Raw genomic sequence first — 14646 nt, 5'->3', positions numbered from 1 at the left:
CTGAATAAAACCCCATGGCCTCGCCCGGCATGGAGGGCCTTACAGGACCTGCCCAGCCTGCCTCTCTCACCGCCCCTCACTCCCCCCTCCTGCTTGTCTCTGCTGCTTGGTCACAGTGGCTTTTCCATTCCTCAGCTAGGCCAATTGCACAGATTTTCCATGCCCTGTTCCCTTTGCATGGCTGCCTCCTTCCTGTCACCAGGGCCTCGGCTCACATGAGCCTCCCTCTCAGAAACTCTCCTGAGTGCCCTGTTGAAAGCAGCCTCCTTCCTGCCCCCGTCAGCCCCATCATTACCTAGTTCAGGGACAATCCTGAACTAGGCACCAGGGGCGACCACAGCCTGAGGTCCGCATGTCTGGGGCTACACCTGTGCGCCATCTCTCCCTCACTACGCACCCTTGCGCAGCCTCCTCCAGCTCTCTAAGAGCTTGACTTCCTTGGCCCAAAAAGGAGGACAGTGATGGTTATTACCACACGGAGCTGTTGCGAGGGATACAAAATCGATGCTAACAGCACAGAGCCTGCGACCCACAAGCCGTCAACCAGCATGATCTCTGTTATTCCTTCCCCTGAACTTGTCTCCTGTTCCTCCAAGGACCCCAGCACACGTCCCCCTCATATCTGCTCCCAGGGAGCAGCTCCGGAGACCGGCCAGGGACTGGCTCATCGTGATCACTTGCTCGTGTGGATTTGGGCCCAGCTAGAAGTCTGTGAGCGGCAGCTCCGGGTGGGTTCTTTAAGAAAAGGGGAATGAGGGGCGCCTGGGTGGCTCAGTGGGTTAAGCCTCTGCCTTCTGCTCAGGTCATATTCCCAGGGTCCTGGGATCGAGCCCCACATCAGGCTCTCTGCTCAGCGGGGAGCCTGCTTCCTCCTCTCTCTCTCTGCCTCCCTCTCTGCCTACTTGTGATCTCTGTCAAATACATAAAGAAAATCTTAAAAAAAAAAAAAAAGAGAGAAAGAAAGAAAGAAAAGAAAAGGGGAATGATGGATTTATGGAGAAATGATTACTATCCACACTCCCGAGATGAACGTGACATGGTCCTGTCGTCGAGGAGCTCACGATCCAGAAGAGGAGAACAGGGAGCAGGCAGAAGGGTCACCAGGTGGGGGACAGGAGGGCAGGCAGTGTCAGCATGGGATGCAGCGCCCAGGCCACATGTCCTCCAACCCTCTCATAGAGTTGGGGCAGCTCCCTAAACAGGGGGGTGGGGACATTAAGCAGTTCAAAGACTACACTGAACCTCCTGCCAATTCAAGTCGGATTTTGCCACCAAATGAATTTGAAACAACCTTTTGAAAATAGGCTTGCTATTTTTCTAGAGCTTTTGGATTCTGGATTTGTGGGTGAGGGCACGTGGACTTGCAGTTGGGGCTAAGTCACCCATTAGGCACAGCGGGAACAGCACTTAGGACTCATGGTACTTTGGGGGGCTCACAGAAATGTTCTAACTTCTTTTAAAATGAGAATAAAAAGTGAAATTTTAGGTCAGGAAATGTCTTAATATTCAATATTAATGTATTTGTCTTCACACCAATGCAGTCATAGAAGATGATTTTGAATATTTCTTAGGGGAGGAAAGAGCTCGCGAAGGCAGAGTGCCTCAGGCAGACAAGCCATCCTGGAGCCGTGCCTGGACACCTGCCCTCTGCAGATGCTGGAAGCTTCAGCCAAGATAAGGCAATGACACCAGCACGGCGCCTGGTACACAGTAAACATTTACCACATGATGACAGTAACAGTGACCATAATATCGTCATGGTCTCGTTCCCCTTATCCACAAAAGGGAATGATCGCTGCCCTCCCCGCACTGCCAGGCCTGCTGTGAGGCCAAGGGCAGTAACAAATGCCAAAGTGCTCTGGGATGTGGCCCTGCCATGTGGAGGATGGGAGCTAATACTGTGACCATCACCCGCATCCACCCGCGTGTGGACTATGAGCAAATGCCCCTCTGCTGTCCTGCCCTCACCTGGCAGGACGGCCCCGAGTGCCTGGCACAGGTGCCACCTTCCTTCCTGCACCTGCCTGGCAGATGGGAAGGGGAGAAGGAAAGGCTGAGGTGGGGGCACCCGGGAGCCAGATCAGCAGAGGAGCAGTTAAGAGGACCCCCAGAATCAGCTTGGGGTGGGTCTAGGGTAGCCCTGAGAAGTCTGGAGCAGCCTCGCGTGGCCAGGGAGGCCGTCTTTCTTAGTTTGGGTCTGCTCTCCCTTCTCCTTCCAGCCAGACTCCTAAAGTGCACTCTTGCGGCCCTCAGCGCCAGGACGCTGAGTCAGAAGCCCTGGACGTGAGGCTAGCGCTCCCACAGAGCCATTCAACAGACATTTACCATGTGCTGCTTCGTGCTGGTCCTCCAGTAAGATGCTCCAGGGTCCAGGACAAGACCATCCCAGGCGCGCCCTCGGGGCTCCCTGACGACACTGCCCCCACTGCGGCACCAGCACCCCTGCCTCGTCCCCCCACCCTGGCCTCCGGTCTGGGAAGCTCGCCCCCTCAGTCTCTTTCCCGAAGCCCTCAGTTATCTGCTCAGCTGCCTTCTCGGGCCCCAGGAGAGATAAGCAAGGTCAGCAATAGCTCGGCTGCTCCTAGGGAGGAGAATTCCAGCAGGTGTCTAGAAGGGGATTGTGGTCTTCCCCGCCTGGCCATAAAATTGCCCGCAGTCTGACACTGTCTGACACAGACAATGTTCCAAAAAGCAATTTTTAAAATGTTTTATATAGGTGGGGTGTCTGGGTGGCTCAGTCAGTTAAGCAACTGCCTTCAGCTCAGGTCATGATCTCAGGGTCCTGCGACGGCTCAACGGGGAGCCTGCTTCTCCCTCTGCTCCTCCCCCTGCTTGTGCTCTTGCTCTCTCTCTCTCTCTCAAATAAATAAATCTTTTTAAAAATGTTTATATAGCATGAAATGACTTTAAACAGCTTTGGAAAATCTCTGTGAAGTTTTTGTTATGACAATACAAAGAAAACCAGCAAAAAAAATCTCTCTTCCCTGCGCTTTTTCGTCTCCCCTCTTGGGGACAGGCCTCTGCCTCAGCTGCAGTAAGAAGAGGGCAGATGAGGCCAATCGAACATTCCTTAAAATGCTGTTAGAACGACAAAATGAAAACCAGTCAACTGAACATCCTAGCAAATTGGCTTTGGGCACATTGACCTGAAGCCCAAACTCTGGTGCTCAGATGGAGTTCAGTGAATATCTGTTGACTGAAGAGCAAATGTGTTTGCCTGCTAGGTGACTTGACATCCACACTTGAGGAGACGGGCTACCCTGACTCTGTTCCTGGCAGGTGGGTGGAGAAGGGGGAATGAAAAGGGTCGTACATGAGCTAACAACAGGCTCTTGAAGCGACTTCGTAACTGAACATACAAACTTGTTTGGCCAGCATGTAACAGCATGATGTCCTCAAAGGGCTTTCCGTGTGCTGGGACATCCTCTGTGACACCAGGCGGTAGAGGATAACCAGTAGCACTGCCTTAGAATCTCCCCATAAACGTGAGTCTCCAAACTTCTTACCAGGGCCAGGGAACACATGGTGTCCCTGACAGACATGGGGCGGCAAGCCATAGGACCTGACCACAGCACCTCCCAATAGGAGGGGCCAGCTGGCTGAGTCTTAGCTTAGAGGCAGCTGTTGCATTAAATCTGGAGGGAGGGCGACTTCTGGCAGCCTCACAGGCTTCCTGATGCTGGACACTCCCCTGGACCTTTCCAAGACCGGCTGACCAGGAGAAGAGGAGATGTACTTCCTTGTCCCTTAACCATGGGTTAATCTCACTGGATGGAGCCCCATCACTAACACTGCCATAATTCCTTGACCTTGAATCTGAGAAGTCATCAACTATTAAATGTGTCACATTCTAGTAAAAAAAGAAAAAGTGTGGCCAATTAGCCCTGACAGGCTGTTAACTTTAAGAAGCCTCCTGATTTCAGAGATCTTAAAACAAGAAAAAAAAATGTCTTAGAATTAAAGAGATGTTATTTGTTTTCAGGACAACTGTGTTTCTGATTGCTTTGATGTGGGTCTTAATCCCAGTCCCATTACTTCCCAGCTGTGTGGACTGGTGCAAGGAACTTCACTTTGATAAGCCTCAGTCTTCTTGTTAGTAGAACAGAATGGTAATACTTCCTTCATAGGTTATGAGAGGAGGAAACAATGATGCCTACAGAATGTTGAGCTTGATGCCTAGCGTATCATAATTAGTTACATAAGATTATCTAACAAGGCTTGTGGGGACAACACATTTCTTCCAGTGCCCAGGTGGGTATACTGAGCTGAATCAATTTATGACTTCTTGGGGCTGGTATTTCCCAACAGACTATGACCAAGAGCAGGAAGGGCAGAGAACTGAATAAAGAACCAGTTATCTAGTTTTATCAAGGGCACTGAAAGCAGGAGGAATACAGGAGGTTTGAGGGAGAAGACAGATTCAGTTGGAATGCAGGGAGCTCCAGTTACCAAAATGGAAAAATAGATTGTACTGAACTAACTCTCTGGCTGGTAACAATGATAAGCTCTGGACAATACACAAAACAACTGCTTGAAAGCACCTGAGAACAGCCCAAAGCAACAGAAGCTGGAGGAGACACGGTTTTTGAAACCATGCCCTAGTGCACACTTCCCAGTAAGCCCAGGACTAAGAGTTATACCCTAGGACTATGGACAAAACCAAAATGAACCTACCTGAACAAAACCTAGATACCAAACCTCCACAAGACCAAGGGGGTAAGCCAGTAAATTAACCACCTGCCAGAGCAAAACACAACATTCTTTAGAGGAAAGCAATAAAATACAAAGTCACTCAATGTATCATACAAGAAGTCCAGTTATACAATTTTAAAATGATAGACACGTGAAGCAGGAAAATGTGACCCATGCTCAAGAAAAATAATAGCCCACAAAACCAGACCCACTGATGAGCTAGATGTTGGACTTAGTTAAAAAAAAGAACTTTAAAATGGCTATTATATATATGTACAGGATTTTCAGGAAATGAAGGATAGAATGAATGAGCAGATAGAGAATCTCAGAAGATAAATTGGTCCTATAAAAATAAACCAGTGGAAATTTTAGACCCAATAAATACAGTACCTGACATAAAACATACTTTGGATAAAATTATCAAAGACTAGATACTGTAGAAGGAAAGGTCAGTAAACGTGGAGACAAGTAATAGAAATGATCCAAGTGAAGCACAGGAAGGAAAAGGAAAAGGAAGAGGAAGGAAGGAAGGAAAGAAGGAAGAGAGGGAGGAAGGGCGAGAAAGAGGAGGGGAGCTTCAGTGACCAAGAGTGTAAATGCAGTTGCAGAAGGGTAGGAAAGAGATAATTGTACTGAAGAAATATAAGAAGAAATAATGGCCCTGAATCGCCTTACACACATCCAAATTTAGTGAGACCCGTCAACTCAAAGATCCAAGAAGCTCAGTGAACTCCACACAGAATCAATGCAAAGAAACCCACACCTATGCACACCACAAACTGCTAAAAACCAAGATAAAGAGAACTCTTAGAAGACATGAGAGGGGAAGAGACTCACTTATACCCAGGAGCAGTAATAAGGAGCAGATCTGACTGCTCATTAGAAACAATGCAGGCCAGAAGACAATGGAAAGGCATTTAAAAACTACCGAAGGGAAGGGGAAAACCGGCAACTAGGGATCTGTGAGGCTTGAAATGCTGGTTAGACACTGCAACCCCACCTAAGCACCCCCTTTTACAACACACACTGCCCACGCACTTCCGCCATATACAGTATCTCAGTAGAAGAGCCCAACATTTCCAACAGAGAAAAAAACTGTAACTGTTAGAAAGGTGATAAGACATGAAGACACATGAAATTGTTTAAACAAATTGGGGGACATAATTAAGAGTCTTTGTGTTCTGCCACCGTGTAAACCTCACATAGGATGAAAAACATCCTGATCAAAAAAAGTGTAAAAAAAGAAAGGGAGATTCTCTTCTCCTCATGTGCTTTGGTCACATGATACTTTGGTCCAAGAGTCAGCTGGAAATGTGGGAAGGGTGTTTCTCAAGGAGGTCACGGAGATTCCGAGCTGAAGTTAGGCGCCTGGCAAGCAAGAGCAGAGAGGTGTTTGGACGCAGGAAGAGCAACAGCCCCATTTCCTGGGCAACCACTGAATGCTTAATGCCACGCCTTGTGCTTTAGGTGCATCATATCACTCAGTCCTCTCACACCCTAAGGAATGAGTAGTATCATTTAAAAATTTTTTTTTCTTAATGAGAAAACAAAGTTTGCGAGAGAAAGAGGACATTGCCCAGGTTAGTGACAGAGTGGGGATCTGAGCCCAGGTCTGTTAGACGCTGAGCCACAGCTCCTCATCCTCCCCAGCCAGGCACTCGATTATTCACTCCTCTGTACCAGGCTGCACAGAAGGAGAGCTCTGTGTGGCCCACACCCACACGTGTTCCGGTGCTCCAGGACTCACAGCCCAGGAAAGGAGGCGATGGGGATTACTGCAGCCAACAGTGAGTAAGTACCATGTACTAGCCGGTACACATCACACTTAGTGTGTTGCCATCTTGTTCATTTTTCTCAACAGCCCCATCAGTTAAGTCCTTGTAACATCTCGATTTTATGTTTGAGGACAGTGAGGCTTATAGCTGAGTGGTAGAAGCTATAGTGGTAGAAGTGGTAGAATTTGACTGCACAACTTAAGCTCTCCAGCAGCATCCTCGACTACCCAAGGCCACCTCAAAGGTGAGGGATATGCAAACATGGATGGGGCAAGGCCATCCTGGTGTTCCTCTCCCACATGACGGGATCCTAGGAACTGTGAATTGTGAAAGCAAATATGCTCTAGTAATCCAGGAGCTGGGCTGCACCTGTTCCGCAGGGAGGGTGGGTCCTGGAAATTCCCTCTGACCCAGCGAGTCCCATCGCCTCCACTTGCCTCTCTCACCAGGATGGCTGCAACCATCGCCCACCAGCTCCAGGTGACTTGTCTATGGTTCCTGCCAACTCAGTCTCTGCTCAACACCTAATGGGGCCTTTCAGAAATAAAAGCAAGTTGTTGGAAAGCTTTCCGTGGCTTCCCACTGTCCTTGGATCAAGTCCCACCTCCAAAAAGGCCTCGTCTTCCGCCATGCTCCTTGTTTCTCCTCAGACAAATGCAGTCCTGGGAAGAACTCCCTATAATTGTTCCAGTTATTACTGCTGCCTAACAAATTACCATCAAAACTCAGCAGCCTAAACAACCATTTTCCTATCCTCATGGATTCTGCGGGTCAAGGACTCAGCTGCAGAACGGTACAGTGGCTCATGCCTGGGGCCTCGGCAGGAAGACTCCAGCAGGAGCTGACTCATGGCTGGAGGCTTGAATCACTGAGAGGCATCTTTCTTCCTGGCTGTGAGCTGGGACCCATGTCACCCCGGGCCTCTGCACGGCAGCTTGCAGGTAGCTGGACTTCCCAGGGTCTAGCCTGGCTCGGGGCTCCAAAAGAGAGTTTCCCAGTGAACAAGGCAGAAGCTGCACTGCCTCGTCTCACCCAGGCTTGGATAGCAGGTAGTGTCATTTCCAGTGCACTCCACTGGTTGTAAGGAGGTCACAAACCCACCTGGATTCAAAGGGAGGGGACAGAGACCCTACGTCTCACTGGGACGAGTGTCAAGTTCTTGTGTTGGAGTAGGAGATTATTGGGGCCATCTTTGAGAAAGCCATCTGCCATGTGGTCTTTCACACTATTGTCTCTACCCAGACTATTGTCTCTCCAACTTGCATCTGCTGACTCTTACCCATCCGTCAGGCTTCAGCTGAAAGACCACACGCTTGGGGAGCCTGCCCCGACTGCCCGGCTTGAGCCAGCCTCCTGCTGAGAGACCTGCTTAGCATCTAGCACTTCTCATGGGTCTGTCTGTCTCCCCTCCTGATTGCAAGCTCTGTGAGGAGAGCAACTTTGACTTCCTGGTGTCAGCTCAGAGCAGGTTCCCCATAAACACATCCTGGAGAAGACACTCGTGAGACAGGAGGAAGGGGAGGAGAAGGAAGCATGCCAGCCTCCGGGCTGACGAGGGGGACGCGCAGGAAGGATCGACTCCAGCCTATGTGCCTCTGCTGCGCCTGGAGTCCCCAGCCTCCCGCGGCTTCTGTGCAGCCCTGGCACAGGGACCCTCCCGAGTGGGCGGGTGCCTTCACCCCCACGGTGGTCGTAGGCGGCACACTGTCCAACCTGACCGTCCGGCTAATGTCACCTGTAAGCTACTGCGGTCTTCTGGTGAAGACTCGCCTTCTAAAAAGGAACAGGACCAACAGATCACAAAAGGAGCGCGTCTGAGCAGGCTGGGAGGGGCCGAGGCGAGAAGCAGAGTTTGCTCCCTGCCGACACAGGAGGGGCAGTCCTGAGGAGCAGAGGACCACAGTGGACAAGCTTGCCCAGGGCCCAGCAACACAGTGCGCTATGTCTGACGGTGAGGAGAATCCCACCAAAGCTTCTCTCCCGATCTGCACCTGAGCGTCATCACCACCATCATCACTAAACTTCTCTAAAGAGGAAGGAAGAGTCACCACTAGTATTTCACAGAGCTGCTGCCCAGGCAGAGACACAAACGTGCACCCCGCTGCTCCCGCCCTGGTACCCGCTGGCCTCCCCTGTCTGCCGGCGGTGCGGACACGTGTGTCCGCAGGATCGCTCACTTCACGGGGCTCCGGCGCGGTCTTCTCCCTTCTGCTCTGACTCTGCGAACGCTCGTGCGCTCCACCTCACTGACAGACTGTGCCGGGGCCTCTCATCACGGGTCCTCGAAGGTCTGGAGGTCACCACAGAGGTTCTGGGAGTGCAGTCCCGGCCTGCCCGCCTCCCGAGTGCTGAGTCCAGCCCGCTGGGGCGCTCCTGTCCTGCGCCAAGCCCTCCCCCTCGTGATACCCTGGAATCCATGAAGCTAGATCACTGGTCCTCGCTTTTTTACTGATGCATGAAAGGGATGACAGAACTGTGAAGTGACTTAATCAAGGCCTCTAGGTGGTAAGTGACAGGCGGTTCTCCCATGCACAGCCCCCACCCCTGCCAGCCTGTGGTGTTTCCCGTGTCTCAGGCCACTGCCTCCTGTTAGCTTCAGCACAGATCCCGCTGGCTTCTGTGCACAGTCTTGGGCTCCCTCCCCGGGGTTTAGAGGTGAGAGAGAGGCCTCTAGGAAGGGTGCCCACGGGGAGAAGCCATCTGTATGGAGCTGTCCCCCCTGCTCACCTGGGGCTCTGTGGGGCAGTGCAGGGATGAGGGAACCATTCAGTGGGGGGACCTGCTGCCTGTGCAGCTAGAGCAGATCTAGACCCATCACCTGAGTCAGAGGGGAAGCCGTCTGCCTCGGCAGAGCGCGCTAGAGGCGGGCAGGCCAGGGAGTAGAGCCGGCCCAGCTGCTCGTGCCAGGGAAGGAGGGGGCCGGCGAGGAGGGCCGCCTAAGCGGGCTGGGGCGGGAGGGGCTGGGCCAGCTGGGGCCGGAGTTAGTGTGACATCACCGGGCGGCCCGCCTCTGTCTGGGGCTGAGGGGAGGCCCGGAGCCTTTCTGGGGCCTGGGGGATCCTCTTGCACTGGTGGGTGGAGAGAAGTGCCTGCAGCCAACCAGGGTCAGGCTGTGCTCACAGTTTCCTCCGGCGGCATGTAAAGGCTCCACAAAGGAGTGGGGAGTTCAAATGAGGCTGCTGCCGACGGCCTGAGGATGGACCCAGAGCCCTGAGCAGTGCCTCCTGAGTCCCTGACCTGCAGAGCATGGCACCGAGGCAGCCGCTGGCCCCTGCTGGGAGAGGAGGCAGGTTGTAAGCAGCCCCAGCAGGACCCCTGGCCAGCCCCCCCCCCCACCCCCGGCGCAAGACCAGCTGTGGAGCACCGCAGAGCAAGCAGAGGCCAGTGAGGCAGGGCTGCTTGGCGGCCAGTCCGGCCTACGACTCGGGGACCCCTCCTGGAGGCCATGGACAGGCTGCCCTGCTGACGTCTGGGGTAGAGCACGTGAGGAGCTGCCCCGGGGAGTCTAGCAGGAGTGACAAGGTAAGGGGCCAGCTCCGTGGCACCAAGGGACAACGGGGCAAGACGCAGCAGCTGGCCCCATGTCTGGGGGTTCAAGAACCCTGACCCCTCCAGCTGGGGGTGTGTGCAGCTGCACCCCAGAGGGAGTCACTCTTGCTTTCCTCTGGAGCCAAAAAGTCACTGCTGGGGCAGACTGCGGACACCTGGGCCGAGGGTGGTGTTCTGGGGGCATGAGACCACGGGCTGGGGCTTTGAGAGCTTCCTCTGTAAGCCCTACTGTGCTGCAGACAAAGAGCCTTTGGGGTGAAGGAAGGCGGCTCCAGGGCACGGCCCGGCAGCTGGGGTGTGTGCGTGAGCGCGTTCCTGCGTGTAGGTGTGTGCTTAGGGGGACAGGAGTAGCCCAAGGACATGGGAAGACGTTTTGAAGTTTTGGGTTCCTATGCACTCTGCCTAGACCCTATGCTGAGGCAAAAGCAAAAGCAAACACTGTCCGGCCAGAGCCGGGAGCCCTTGTTCAGAAAGTTCCCTGGAGCCCAGCAGCCTCTGCCCACCCCTCGGCTAGAGAGGAGAGGACCGAAGGGGTTCGGAGCTGGGGGGGACACACCAGCTAGAGAGTTCCGTCACCGTGGCTCAGGGCAAAGCGTTGCCCCGGCTTTCCCTGCATGTCCACAGACGCCTGATCCCGCCCAGCACCGGACGGGAGCCCAGGTCTCCAGCGGGCTGACTGTGGCACTGAAAGAGGGGAGGACCAGTCTTCCCCGGCACCCGGCGGGGGGTACAGCGCCGGCTCCACATTCCGAGTCCCTTGAAAGCACTCAGCATTAGATAACATTTCCCAACAGAAATTCTTCACTGATCCCTCCCTTCTCCTTCTGTGATATGTGTGTCACGGGTCAGCTCTTGCTTCTGCTGTGGGATTAGGAGAGCTCCCAGAGGCCAGTTCGGTTACTCAGAAAAGGATCTCCTTTCACCGGGGCTCTGAGGAAAGCCGAGAATGCCACTTCCGAAGCTGGCCCAATGCTCCCCACATGCGTTCTCCCACGGTGAGGCAGAGTAAGGTAGGGCTTGTGAGCTAGCTTCAGATCCTAGCTCCTCTACTCGGCAGTCCCGGGACCTCGGCAGGGCACTCAGTCTCTTGAAACCTGTTTCCTTTTCTGCGAAATGGAAGAATGACACCAGCTGTCTCTTAGCAACGGCTAACACACTGCACTCACCCTGGGCCAGACGCTTACCAGCTCGTGGGACCCTCACAGCCATCCTGCAACAGGGTACTGTTGTTCAACCCCTTGTCCCCACCTTTATGGGAGGAAACTGAGGTATGGAGGTTCGGGGATGTGTCCAAGGCTATAGGGTTAGTAAGTGCCAGCACCAGGACCTGAACCCAGCACTCCGAGCCACACTCCACTGCTTTCTAGGAGGAGCACATGGGATCATGGCCGGGAATGCCTTCGCACAGCATCTGCTGTGAGGCAAACTCTCAGAAAAAGTTAGGCACAGAGCATCAAACCCATAACAATCAAATTTGCAGGGACCCAGATTCTCTCCGTGCTGGACAACCTAGGAGGGCTGTCAGAAAATCCCACCAGGCAAGCCAGCTTGGTGGCCACTACTGCCGCCCATGTGGTGGTGGTATGGGGGGGGGGGGTCTTCCCAGGAACGGAGGGGGCCTTTATGTCTGGAGGGAACTGCAACACATCCAGGTCCTTGAAGTCCACACTAACAGAGGGTGCAGACACCCTCCACTCAAGGGGACCGTGGTGTATCCTCACCACCCACTCGGGCACTCCTCGTCTGCCCGTCGGGCTCCTGCCAGAACCACAGTAGTGAGGAAAGTGAGCTAACTCCATGCTGCAGGAAGACGAGCGGCGGGCCTGTCCGAGGGCTGCAGAGGGGGACGCAAGGACTCCTCCCCCAAACCCCACCTCCATCACCACCTCTGACCATACGGAGGCCAACGCTGGTGCGTCTTAGCTTAGGACAGTAGCTTCTCTCCTGTGGGCCCACAGGTCACAGTGGATTCCCTGAACTCCGGAGAGCATTTCTTTAGATATGTGCGTCTCTGGGACAGGACTCTGGGGCTGCAGAAGCTGCAGGTTTCCCAGCTCCAGGCGGGAACTACAGTGGCTCACTGTGCTCTCCAGGTAGCCGTGTCTGACTGACGTCACAGGCCTGCCTAACAAAAATTAGATCAATTACTACTCAATAAAGGCAGCCATGGTAAAACAGGCAAAATGTGTAAAACACATGGCCCAGGAGAGGACTGCACTGTATTGCTTTAAGTTCACGGGCAGAGCGACTGTCATTTCTCCATCCCACAGTGATTTACTAAGTACAAGATGAGCTAAGGAAGCACATGCATTGTCTCATTTCATCCTCAACACAGCCTAGGAGGCAGATGCCAGTTTTAGCATCCCAGTTTTCAGATGAGATAACTAAGGCTCAGAGAGGTTAAGTAACTTGCCCAAAGGTCACACAGTTGGTGATGATGCAGTTCTATTTTTTTTTTAATTTTAAAGATTTTATTTATTTATTTGAGAGAGAGACAGTGAGAGAGAGCATGATCAAGGAGAAGTCAGAGGGAGAAGCAGACTCCCCATGGAGCTGGGAGCCCGATGCGGGACTCGATCCCGGGACTCCGAGATCATGACCTGAGCCGAAGGCAGTCGTCCAACCAACTGAGCCACCCAGGCGTCCCGATGATGCGGTTCTTGAACCCTGGTCAGCCTGGCTCCAAAGTCTATACTTTTCCCCTCCTCACTCCACTGCCCTGGTCAAGGTATCCTGACTTCTCTTTTCCTGACCCCGTCACTGGGTCCCCCAGCAGCCAAGTCTGTTCTGGCTGCTGTCCTACCGAATGCTCACACCACGCCATCTAAAAACCACGTGTACCTGCCTTCGATGCATCACTTGCTTGTGAAAGAGGCCTCTCTCTGACACAGAACAGGCTTTATCTACCTCTTCTTACAGATGAGCCTCCGCACAGCTACACAGCACCATGGGACCCTGGCACCAGCTCAGCAGGGCGGAGCCTCAGGCAAATTTCACCCATGTGTCTGAGATACCATTCATGTGTTTCCTACGTCCCTATTTGGAGAGTCCGCGGGCTGCAGGACCAGCATGCAGGTCTTCACAGTCTGCACTGCCACACTCGAGCAATTCTGACCACATCAGGGAGGCAGCAACCACTGCCTTAGAATGAACAGCAGCAGCCCGCCCAAGGCAGGCAGGCAGGGACATGCAGCTTCAGGCCTCTCTGAATCATAGCCCATTTCACCCGAAGTGGTCTCAGCAGACAGCAGTCAAATGTGGAGAGGCTCTGCTGGTGGGGCTCAGGGCCCACTGGAAGGAGGCAGAAGGTGAATCTAGCAATCACACAGACGTATAACAGTAAGAGACCTGCGACGAGGGGGCACAGGGCACCAAATGAGTGGTGCTGTCCCCATTTTACAGAGGAGGAAACTGAGGCTCGGAGGTTGTAGCACCTCTGCCAACGTTCCTCCACCAGTGGACCAAAAAGCGAGGATTCAAACCCAGATCTGGACTCCTCCTACCCCAGCCCACTGCCATCCTGGATAGACACACTGGGGAAATCTTAAGAATGAATCAATTCATTGAATAGCATTCTTCTCTGTGAATTTATATAAAATACCCCAAATAGAAGGGTTATTCAGCCACTGGCAACTGGGAGTTTGTGGTGATAGATAGGTCACATCAGAAACTCATGCCAAGAGTAGTTTCTGTAAAAAACCATATTCCCTAATATTGACTGTAAACCATATGACGGATTTAACGACAGCCTGGGGTGGGGGGGTGGCAGTTAAAACGTTACAATGTTCTGTTACACGTGTCCATCAATTGTAAGACACATCCTGATCACAGAAATGTTCACATGTTGGGTGGGGGGAGTCAGACCTCTCACAATCGAGCTATTGTGTTCCGTCTGTTCTTTGGCGAAACCAACCGGCCTGTCTTGGGGCCAGCAGCCCCAGAGCCTCAGCCTCCTCCTGCTGCCTAGTCCTCCAGAAAGGCAGGCACAAGATCCCTAAGAAGAGCCCAGAAAGGGAGAGCCTGGGTGGCTAAGTTGGGTGTGTGACTCTTAGTTTCAGCTCAGGTCATGATCTCAGGGTCATGGGATGGAGCCCAGAGTAGGCTCTGCACTGGCGTCGTAACTGCTTGGAATTCTATCTCCCTCTGCCTCTCTCTCTCTCTGTAAAGGGTGGGGGGATCCCAGAAGGAAGTCTGTCCTTCTCTCTCAGAAGCACCTGAGGAACAGTTCAGTTCCAGGAAAGACCGAAATCCTGCCTGAGGCGGCCCCAGTCCAACCTCCACGAGGGAAAGCTGGTATCTCTTAGTCACTGCGGGACCTCCACGACTCGGGGCTGGGCAGAGAATGGATGTGCAGAATGAATGAATGGATGAATGAATGAAGCAAGCAAGCAAGCCTCAGACCCTGACAAACAAGCCTCTCGGTCCCATGGTGCCACACAGTTCCCCTCTGTGTTGTCGAGCCTAGGCCCCTTTGGGGTGCCTCTACTCCCACCTTGTACCCACCCCAATCCTCACCCCAGCTGGAGCTGCCCTGCCAAGAAACTGATCACCATCCCCTCTGCTCTCTGTCCCGCCAACCACCCTGGGCCCCTTGAGAGCAGGGACCTACTCTGTTCCTGCTCTGCCTCCA

General features: G+C 53.2%; 2 protein-coding genes across 24 annotated transcripts in view; one reads left to right on the top strand and one right to left on the bottom strand.

The window, feature by feature from the left end:
* The window catches only part of RALGPS1 (Ral GEF with PH domain and SH3 binding motif 1), a 273716-nt gene that overhangs the window by 89151 nt on the left and 169919 nt on the right, over positions 1 to 14646 (bottom strand). The window lies entirely within an intron of this gene.
* The window catches only part of ANGPTL2 (angiopoietin like 2), a 35067-nt gene continuing 29902 nt past the window's right edge, over positions 9482 to 14646 (top strand). The window contains exon 1 of the mRNA XM_082695670.1: positions 9482 to 9989. The gene's annotated coding sequence lies outside the window, so the exon portion shown is untranslated. The remainder of the gene's footprint in view (positions 9990 to 14646) is intronic.

Source organism: Mustela nivalis (assembly GCF_964662115.1).
Source record: "Mustela nivalis genome assembly, chromosome: 13".
Lineage (NCBI taxonomy): Eukaryota > Metazoa > Chordata > Mammalia > Carnivora > Mustelidae > Mustela > Mustela nivalis.
Note: the sequence above shows the minus strand (reverse complement) of the source record. Positions and strands in the feature narration are given on the sequence as shown.